This window comes from Triticum aestivum, chromosome 3A (genome assembly GCF_018294505.1).
Source record: "Triticum aestivum cultivar Chinese Spring chromosome 3A, IWGSC CS RefSeq v2.1, whole genome shotgun sequence".
Classification (NCBI taxonomy): domain Eukaryota; kingdom Viridiplantae; phylum Streptophyta; class Magnoliopsida; order Poales; family Poaceae; genus Triticum; species Triticum aestivum.
Window position 1 is genome coordinate 738,508,826 of NC_057800.1, and position 7,449 is coordinate 738,516,274.

At 46.2% G+C, this 7,449-nt stretch overlaps 1 pseudogene; it reads right to left on the bottom strand.

The window, feature by feature from the left end:
- Positions 1–6,176: 6,176 nt before the first annotated feature.
- Positions 6,177–7,025, bottom strand: LOC123057338 (monooxygenase 2-like; annotated as a pseudogene).
- Positions 7,026–7,449: the final 424 nt, after the last annotated feature.

The following is a 7,449-nucleotide window of genomic DNA, read 5'->3' on the forward strand; positions in this document are numbered from 1 at the left end:
TGTAGCAGAAAAATCAGAGAAGGAAGTGCAGCAGCAGCTCCTCCAATGCAAGCGTTGGCTGCCTTCACCGAAGGGGAGGGTGGGATGCAACATAGCATGAATCAATTAACACATAAACCGTACCAAAAAATTGGGCACAAACAGTAGCAAGTTCATGAGCACGGGAGGCACAGGGACCTCAAAGAAGTACCATTTTTTTTTCATCTTTCAGTAGCAGCTCCCTAAATTGAAGATTGAACAATTCAACTAACAACTGCAGTTCAGTCAGGCATCAATTCAACTAACAAATTCATGGTTAACCTTGCTGTTCAATTCAAGGAACAATCCACACTTAACAGTATCAACAAAATTGATCTCAAACAGTAGACAATTGAGCCCAAACAGTGGTAAATCCTAACCAAGAGCAATGCCTCAATGGCCACGTACAAGAGCAGAGAGAGGAGGAGGTGAACTCACCTGAAGATAGAAAGGAGGAAGCTCCATGGGTGGTCGCCCCGAGCTGCAGCAAGGCAAGGTCGACCCCTCCTACCTCAAGCATCCAATCCTTGCCCTGCACATCTACCATGGAGGATCAAACCAGATACATGTACCATGGAGGATCAACCAGATATTAGAGAGAGAAAGGGGGAGAGATATGGGAGGGGATGAACTCACCCCATGGCCACCAGGCGGAGGAGCAGCATCCTAGAGATGGAGCTGCGTGTGAGGGCGCGGTGGGCGTCGGAGAGGAGTCGCTGGAGGCGTGGGAGCCACGCCAGTGTGGAGGCGCCCGAAACCCTAGCCACGGTGAGGGCTTAAGGTCATCGCTGGTGGCCGATAGCGGCGAATACCGCTGGGGGAAAAGACCCAGCGGAGCGAGGCGAGCTCGGACCGGTGCTGCGCGGTGGAGGAAGTCGCGGGAGAACGCCGGAATCGGCCGGCATCTATGGCGGCGGAGATGTGTCCAGGGAGAGAGAGGTGGATGGGTGGGGGGTCCACTTGTTGTGGGAGAGAAGCGAAGGGGAGGGGCATAGGCCGCCGGCGGTGAGGGGGACGATGCGATGGGCGGCGGAGGCGGCGCTTGGTGGTCGTGCGACTCGTGCTGTTTGGGGGGACGGGGGGCGCTGATTTTCTTTCCTTTTCCGTCAGCCGTACCAGTTCATGTTAATTGTGAGGACTGCGCATTTGAATACCCAAAACGGAGTTCTGGCGTTCCCAAATTAGTACCACCTCGTTTATATTACGATTTTGTTCATACAAATTATAAAAGCGTATTATGACATGAAAAAAGGCGTATTGTGACGGTGAACCCATGGAATCAATTTCCATGCTTTATTATAATATATAAATATATATATAATATATATAAATATATATAATATAATATTAATATTATATTATTATTACTATTATTATTACTACTACTATTATTATTATTATATATTATATTATTATATATAAGGGAGAAGGGAGACTAGCAAAAATGCCCGTGCGTTGCAACGAAAGAAAAAAAACTCTCTCTAGCCCAATGAGGCTCCTTTCATCCATGTCTTGTATTTTTAATATGACATCTATGTCAACATGATATCCCGTCTGTGTTGCTACTTATCCTTCATTAAGCTCTTGACAACAATAATTGTGCTGTTTACCTCATCAAAGCATGTTGGAATGCGATCAATTCCAAGTGATGAAGTCAACCACCACATGACACACTTTTCATTAAAAAACTCAAGGGAATGTTTATAACTTAAAGTAATAATCACGTCAAGCTGGATATGAGGGTCGCCCCCACATGCCTCTTTAGTGTTTCGCTATGTAGCAAACGCCAAAACTTTCCTTAATTTACAATAATACAATTGGAGACATGTTCGCTACAAATAGTACACAAATGTTCATCTAGACCATCCCCTTCAACTATACTACAATGATCTAATGCATCTTAGCTTAAAAATATATTATTAAAATATACATAAAAATAATTGACCAACACAAAGGTAAGAAAGTTTTCAACAAATAAAAAGTGATAATGCACGTGCAGACTCTTTTGCCCATAAAAGAACAAATATATTGATGGTGGCCATACAAGCACAACATTAAATTAGAAATTGTTCATCTGAAATTAATATGGCATATGACTGCCCCGACAGAGTACATAAACCATTTTAATTTAAATAAAGACAGTAAACAATTGGCAATATAAGTGAGCTCCTTAGCCATGTAATCTAGAGTCTGACTTGAACTATGGTGCAAACTGCCTCTCCACATATCCTGAAACAAAGCATCATTAATAAACTTTAGTAAAATCCTATCCGTCCAAATTTATCCGATGACAATATGTAGCGACTGGTTGTTAATATAGGTAAAAAAGTAGTTTTGCTAAGCCCTTAGCGGTGCCGGTCTACCTACCAAGAAGATGCTTGAGCACTTGAGGCCGTCGTCCATGTCAGCGTTCAAAGTTGGACATTGGGTCATGCATTTTTGCCTTGGCAAGGATAAGCAGGCCGGCCGCAAAGTCCATGGCCGTGGCCACGTGCCTCGATAGTTTATGACGAGTTACATCGTAATCTTACCCACAAAGAAAAGAGAGTTACATCGTAATCTATATTAAATAGGTCACCGCAGACATGATAAGTTCCAGAAAAAATAATACGAATAGATAAAAAATATAAATGCCAACAGAGCTCTTTGCCTGTTCCATGAGAACAACAATATTGCATTTGTTTATTTTAGCAAGCCAAGCAGTATTAGCAAGATGTTCCGCATATATATAATTCATAAATAATTCTAGTAAAGCTGCTTCTACTCAATCACTACTTAAAATTTGAGACAGTAAGAAAATGAGAAGCAGAAGAAAAGCATAGAAAAATTAAACGTGCAGATTGGTTACTTGAAGGGTGTGACGTATCTAGAAGTTTGTTGCTTATGCAACATTTCTATTCTAATTTAGAGGCTTTCTTGATTTCAAGGAGAAATAACTCAAAACATGGACTGAGGAAAGGCATTTATCTACAATTACAACATTACAGAAATTAGTTTTTTTTACCTGCAAAACAATATTACAGGAATTTGCACAACTTGTATTTGTACAGAGGCACTAATTCTGAAAGTTTCTAGCCAATTCACATGCAAGTATCAAACCTCTGAAATTCTATCTGCATAATAGGCCATATTGAACCATTTGATTTTTGGATAATGTTGGCCAACTAATGCATATTTCAGGTACTTGCAGCAATAAAAATTCAGTAATTTGATGCCAAAACGTTTGTCAGTGCCTTTTGAACTGTTATGGTCATACTGTGATACTCCAATGTCTAGGATGTCCACGTATAAACAATCTGAATCTCATACACTTATAACCTCATACCAGCCTGAGCAATCAATGGACAACAAGCAAACAATTATATCAGTCATACCAGTTGTTGCGTTGCTAGTGTGCTTCCTCGATATCAAATTCGGAACAATCCTGCCAAGCCTTAACCAGCATAGAACACAACAGGTAATTAAGTAATCCAAATTTTGCCAAACACTCGGGTGCTGCAAAAGCTGTAGCTTCAACTACCGTCCAGAAAACAAGCGCAACAGCAAGGCAGAGAGCACCGTCAACTTGGGGTGCCGCATCATTATGAGAGCCACAATGATTAGCGTCTGGTGCCAAACTTTACCTAGCAAGGGATGAACACACATCAGTCAATAATAAGCACATAAACAGTATATGCATGCATATGCAGGAAAGAAAATTCACAAAAATAATCTTCCGGTTTTACCTCGATAGAGGATAGAGCTCCGTCCAGGTTGCTGTTACCCAATGTCAAGATCGTCTGTCCAAATCTGCTCAAGTTTAGAATATTAGACGGGGATTGGGAGATGCTTGCTTGAAAGTTTACACACAAAGAATAAAGCAATCAATACTCACACTGGGATCTCACGTCCCCTAGTGTTGTGTGGATGGAACTGGCAGGACAGAGGAAAAGAGGAGAAGAGCTGGAGGTGGAGCGGGAGCAATGCTATTGCTATCCATTGGAGGGCGCCGAGCAGTGGAGCCCGACGACGCGACGTAGTGGAGCTGTGGAGGTGCCGGCAACGGCAAGCGGGGTGACCATGCCAAGAGGGTTGGAGCGATGGGAAATCGACCCGCGGCGGGCTGCTGGAGACCGTCTAGTGGTCGCACGCGGTGAGGAGAGGACAACGCTGTCCAGGCATGTCCATTGTCGTGTTCCAACTTCCAAGGCTTGGCTTGGCTCCCTCGACCCTGCGGCGGGTTGCTGCAGTCCGCTTTGTGAGGACGATGCTGTCGGGGACTGCCCATGGTCGAGTTCCACGGCTCAGCTCGCATCCCCGTCCACCTATTCACCGCTTGGAGAAGAAGCCAACCTGGTACAGCTGGCCGAAACATAGTAGTTAGAAGGATGTGTCTAGGGTACATCTAGATGTGCTCTAGTTATTGCACATCTAAGTGAGTGAATCAAGTATAAAGAGGAAAAGAAAAAAGAAAAGAAAATATCCACACGAATCTTAACATAAGATCAATGACATATGACTTAGATGTGCAATACTTATTGCACATCTAGATGTGTTCTAGCAAAACTGTAGTTTAGAATCCCATCGAATCGAGCGATCAAAAAGAGACCTGCACATGATTGTCCTGTAATTAACTCGATTGTAATCAAGGAGAGGAGTCTTTCCTTTCTGTTTTTCTTATTTATAATGCACACGATGTGGTTTCCTGAAATAGTACCACCTCGCGTATATGTTTTAAATTCAAAGTGAAAGCATAAACTTACGGGAAGAAGCGCATTGTGACGGTGAACCCACGGAGTCAATCCGTGCTTTATTATTAGGGATAGATTAAGGAAAGAGCCCGTGCGTTGCAACGGGTATACATATTCTATGCACGTGCTTTTCTACGGAGCGAACACAAATTTCATGAACCACAACCGGCCGATTTGCTCTCCTAGCTAGCAATTCAGCAACCAGTCATATCTTCCATCACCGATGCATCCCTCCCCCACTCATCGGTTCCCTCCCATTTACTTTGGTCAGTTCCATGCCATCTCTCCTCAATCCCCCCTCCCCCCTGACCACTTACACTTTTAGCCGTAACCGTATGGTCAATCTTATTGTCGTCCATCTTCGCGTGCCTGTGCTTGAGGGGCACATGATCAGAGCGAAACTCTTGCTACCCACTGATCTACATGACAATCTTCTCTTTCCTCCTCACAAGGCTGACCACTGCCACCATGGTACGCAACAGGCGGCTACACGGCCGACCTTCCGATTCACCACTGCGAGCAACATAGGCACATAACTACGCAACAGACGGCTACACGGCCGGCTTTCCATTCACCACCGCAAGCAACATCAACACACAAACTGCAAACTCTCACAGTGGGGCCTCCCTCTCAATTTCTCTACCACAAATTACAAGCAGTGGGAAATAAATCACCCCAGACAAATAAAACAAAATTGTGATAGACCCTTGTAGAAACTAACAAAATAAGGAGAGTTGCATACACATATCAGCATAGATGTCATTGTTCTACATATATACACTAAATATGCACTCGGAGAAGAAGCCGTAGAAAGTAAATAAAAATACGATGAAATTGCACCTGATTCTTAAGTATACGTAACTCTGCATATGTGGCGTAACTCTGCATATGAGGCATGATCCCTCTACCTTTGCAAGCATAGCAAGAAGAGTAATTAAGTGCTAATTAAAGCTTCATACTATAGCTTGAGCACAATAGTAATAAAATCCAGTATAAGCTAGCTTTGTTGGCATATATATGTGCACTTGCAGAACTATGTAATCCATATAAAAAATACAACATGCAATGGGAGGGACTTGCGTTGTTATCAGATGCATTGGCACTGTGCATATCCATACATTGCTATATGTACGATGAAATTAAAAAATTGTGAAGAGAAATAAATAGAATACGTGTGTAATATATGTAGAAATATTACTGTTTGGGAGCTGCCTCGAGTGTTAGCCAGCGTGTAGCCGTTCCCGAACAGGTTGCACTCGCCGCCGTGCTTTGGCTCCGCAACAGTGCATGCTCGGGCTGTTAGGCAACTGCTGGAATGCTGGTTTTCGCATCACGGCTCGATGCAGCCGCTCGCTGCGTTGCTGGCTGCCGCTGGTGTGCCGGTGCCGAGCCTCAATGCCATTGCCATCTGATGCGCGTCGCCGGCTCTCACACGCATGCCTCCGCCTCCCGTGCGCTGTCGCGAGCATCACACGTCTGCCTGCAGGAGTCGCTGCACCGCTCCTGGCCGTCACCACCATGCATCAACGGCAACCGCGTTCCCGAACAGCCCACGCGCCTTGGCCTACCTGGCCGCGAGCATCGCGTTCTTGGCACCACTGCGATGGGCCAAGGCCGCGTCGCACGCACCATCGTGCCGCCGTGCCACCACGAGCCGTTTTGCCGCCCAAGTGCCCAGGCCACGCCGGCCAGCAAGAACTTGGGCGGGAAACCATGGCCGTCGGGGGTAACGCGCGAGGGCCGGCGTGGCCGAGCGCCCGACGGCTTGGTGAGCCCCAGCCATCTTGCCACCACGGAGTTGATCCCGTCGCAGCCGACCAGCACCTTTGCCCGGAGAGTCGAGCCGTCAGCGAGGTGGAGGATCTTGGCGCTGCCGCTGTCGCCGTCGTCGATGGACACGATCCTGGAGGAGTAGCGGATGGTGCCCGTCGGCAACTCCGCCGCCAGGACCTACAGCAGCATGTCCCGCCTGACGCAGCGGAACTCGTCCCTGAAGTCCACTTCCTTCGCTATCTCACCCGTGGACGCTGACATGACGTGCAGCCCTTGGATGTGCAGGTGGAGCTTCCTGATCTGGTCGCCGACGCCGAGGGCGTCGAGCACGCGGAAGGCGTTGGGCCAGGTGGCGAAGGCGAACCCCGAGGCCCGGAGCGCCGGGGACGACTCCAGCACCACGCTCCTCACCCCTTTCCCATGCAGCCCGAGCGCGGCGGCGAGCCCGGTGAGCCCGGCTCCCACGATCACGATGTCCTTGCTGGACTCCCCTTGCCGCTGCATGCTTGCTGCCGCTGCTGATAGCAACGAGGTCGAGGCCACGTAATCGGTGGACTTTCGGAAGAGAGCGCCTGTTGACACGAATCAACCAACCAATCTAGCTAGAGCTAATTGTACCACCTCGTTTATATTACGATTTTGTCTATACGAATCGTAAAAATGTATTATGACTGGGGAAAGCGTATTGTGACGGTGAACCCGCGGAGTCAATCCGTACTTTATTATTATTAGGGATAGACTAGTACAAATGCCCGCGCGTTGCACCTGGCGATAAAAGGGGTACAACCTGCTTCATGTGTCATTTTAAACCATTTTCATATCCAATTTTAATAAACATTGGTAATAATGTCTAACATGGAAATTTCCTTATTTTTAATAAAATTTAATGTATTCATTAAAAATGTAACACCATTTAAAGAATAGTTAA